The sequence below is a fragment of the Glycine max genome, chromosome 5 (genome assembly GCF_000004515.6).
Source record: "Glycine max cultivar Williams 82 chromosome 5, Glycine_max_v4.0, whole genome shotgun sequence".
NCBI lineage: Eukaryota > Viridiplantae > Streptophyta > Magnoliopsida > Fabales > Fabaceae > Glycine > Glycine max.
In genome coordinates this window covers 8,756,441-8,759,809 of record NC_038241.2, presented here as the reverse complement: position 1 = coordinate 8,759,809, position 3,369 = coordinate 8,756,441, and the positions used below count along the sequence as shown (strand labels likewise).

The following is a 3,369-nucleotide window of genomic DNA, read 5'->3' as shown; positions in this document are numbered from 1 at the left end:
GGGTATATTTCCAAGTACATTCCACGGACCACCAAGTGGGGCATTTGGGGTCGGTAGTTCATTATTTTAGGTGAATGAAGGAGTCCCCCCTGAAGGAGGAGAGGATCCAAATATGCCTGTCATACTGTACCCTGGTTGGAAATCATGTGGGTATGAATACATCGGCGCCATCTGCGATGGTTCTTGGGTGAATACCGGCGGTGTGTAATACATTCCATGTTCTCGTTCTGGCATCGGAGGCAAACTGTACGGTACTGCATCCACAATTTGCCGACGTCGCCCTAAGCCTCGAGTCTCCACACTTCGCTGTAGTATATTAAACTGCTGATGTTCAAATTGTGGCTGAGAAGGGGAGCATCTTGATGTGCCTCAAGTATCCTATCCTCTTCTTCAGATAGAAGAGTGATCTTCTCGATACATGGCAGTAAATCGTCAAAAGTACAAACCCTTCTCCCAACAGGCGACACCATAAAATGTAGTGTTTCCGCGATTTCACCCTGCATAAAAAAATAAAGGAATAGTTATTAAAATAATCTTCAACGCAACCTAAATTATAATGAACAATTTATACCAATAGTCCTCTTCTTGCATGTTTTGGGTCGACATAAACTTTTGTCTTACGCCTGTACCACCTCATATATTCAGAGTTCAGACTAAGGGTCCCTGTTTGTGGCGGCGTTTGTTCTACTCTCCTTTCATAGCGACTATTCCATTCATTAAGCACGGGTTGCATTAGTCGCATCCAATTTCTTCTTTCTTTTCCCTTTAAGGTCAAGTCATGTATGTTTTCGGGTTGCATTACTGGGCCCGGAATAGGTTGTTGCATTCCAAACTGTCGCATGACTCTATCCGGCTGGTGCCATTCCACTTTTTGAAAACAAATAAGTGGTACGATACATGTCCATAATACAGACCTAATAAAACAAACTTGACTCAAATTCATTTCCACATGTCCAGCATAAGGGACCCAAACAAACTGCATATAAAATTTAAATTTAATAAATTAAGTAACAATTACAACATCATTTAATAAACAAATGTCAAAATTATTACCTCGTCGTGTTTCATGACATCTAATTTACGACGAAACTCAAGTAAATTGTCATTGCCTATGTGATGCAATTCACCTCCCAACCATCTTCACAAAAAACCAAATAACAAAATAAGATGTTACGTATAATAATGATTAACATCAAGCAACCATATTTATTAATTATCAATTCAAAATATTAAAGGAAAGTATACCTGTAAGCAAGTGGCGCGTTTTGTTGTTGTGGAGGAATAACTGACGGGGCTAACGTTGGGCATCGTTCCCATGCCCATAACTGAATTAAGAGAGTGAAACTGCCTATTGATTTAGCATGATAGTCTGTTGCGATGCACATCTCTCTATAAAGGTTACCCAGAAGAGTAGCTCCCCATGCATAAGTGTTGCACTCTCTAAGGTCTCTCAAAAATTGCAAATATCTCATTGGCACCCTTTTGCTGCTTTTGTCAACAAACATCACGCCTCCTATGAATCTTAAGATCCAAGCTCGAGCAAATCTTTCAAGCCCTTGTTGGTTGCCTATGAAATCATTAATATTTGCAAATTGAGAAGTCAGCCAACTCAATAAAAGTGAGTTCCCGTCAACTGCATCATCGTCAGGCATGACACCCAATAATTCATGGCACAACTCAAACCAGTCAATATTTGTATTGCCGGTTAAAGGTCTTCCATCCACAGAAATACCAAGTAGCACAGAAACATCTTGAAGTGTAATAGTTGTCTCGCCACACTTCAAATGAAATGTATGTGTTTTTGGCCTCCACCTTTCAATAAAAGCATTAACTAATGCTCTATTTACCTTCAATTGCGCCAATTTCATTATCGGGTACAAACCCGAAACTTGTAATAAAGGAATAATTTCCTCGGGCGGTGCTTCTCTATGATTATACAGTGGTGTAGCTCGTCGAATTTTTAACTTCCTTTGATCAGCACAATTCCAAATATGTTGTGATATATGGTTTTTTTGCATCCACAATAAATCATCTTCTAATGGTCCAATTGCCACGTCATAATGATTAGATGATGACGAACTTGTCATATTAAAACTCCTGTATAACAAGAAAAAAAAATTAATAATCACACATATCATAAATAATTAATAATAAATTACAATATATTTAAATACGTACACAAACAATATTCTAAACTATTTTTTTTCTTAATTTTAACTTTTTATTTTAAAAGTTATTAATTATAATTTAGAGTTTAATTTTAATTTTAAACTATTGATATATTGTATCAAACTCAATATGCCTTTCTTTTTTAAATACGCTCAATAGCAATATTATAGTAATATTTATTATTAATTTTAATTAAAATTATATTCTACAAATTAAAATTATCAACCCAACAACAATAAAGTGTTACAATTGCAAATAACATCAATTATAACTAATATAATTAAATATTAAGAAAAATAATAATATAATATTTAAATAACAAATCATAAATAACAATTATTATCTATAATTATCTTCAACAATAATTAATAATTTTATATTATTATAAAATCAACAAACAAAGCACTAAAAATATATATCAATTTAAACTGCCTATCTATCATAAAAAAATATATAACAAAGCATTAAAAATATAACACACTATCAAACTAATAATAATTACCTCTACAAATAAATCCACTAAAAAATATAAACTGCCTATATGCAAAATATATATATATATATATATATATATATATATATATATATATATATATATATATAAATATTAAAATATAACAATTTATATAGTATTTAAATAACAATATTATTATCTATAATTATCTTCAACAATAATTAACAATTTTATATTATTATAAAATAAAAAACAAAGCACTAAAAATATATATCAATTTAAACTGTCTATCTACCTACAAAAAAATATATAACAGAGCACTAAAAATATAACAACTATTAAACTAATAATAATTACCTCTACAAATAAATCCACTAAAAAATATAAACTGCCTATCTGCAAAAAAAAAATACATATATATATATATATATATAAATATTAAAATATAACAATTTATATACATTAAATAAAATAAAAACTAACCAAATAGGGGAAGGGGAACCTGCAAACAGGGGGAGAAGCTGGCTGCAAAAAAAAATTATATATATATATATATATAAATATTAAAATATAAAAATTTATATAAATAAAATAAATTAAAAATACAAAAAACAAAAAAAAACAAAACCTGCTGGGGAGGGGGGGAAGGGGACTGCTGAGGGGGGGGGGAGGCAAAACACGAAGGAAAAGGTGTGGGGGGGGGGGGGGGGGACCCCCCTATTTGGGGGGGTTTGGGGGGGGGGGGA

The 3,369-nt window shown here is 32.2% G+C and overlaps 1 pseudogene; it reads right to left on the bottom strand.

Annotated features, from left to right (window-relative positions):
* Nucleotides 1-281: 281 nt before the first annotated feature.
* LOC102663167 (filament-like plant protein 7) overlaps nucleotides 282-3,369 on the bottom strand; it is an 18,362-nt pseudogene continuing 15,274 nt past the window's right edge.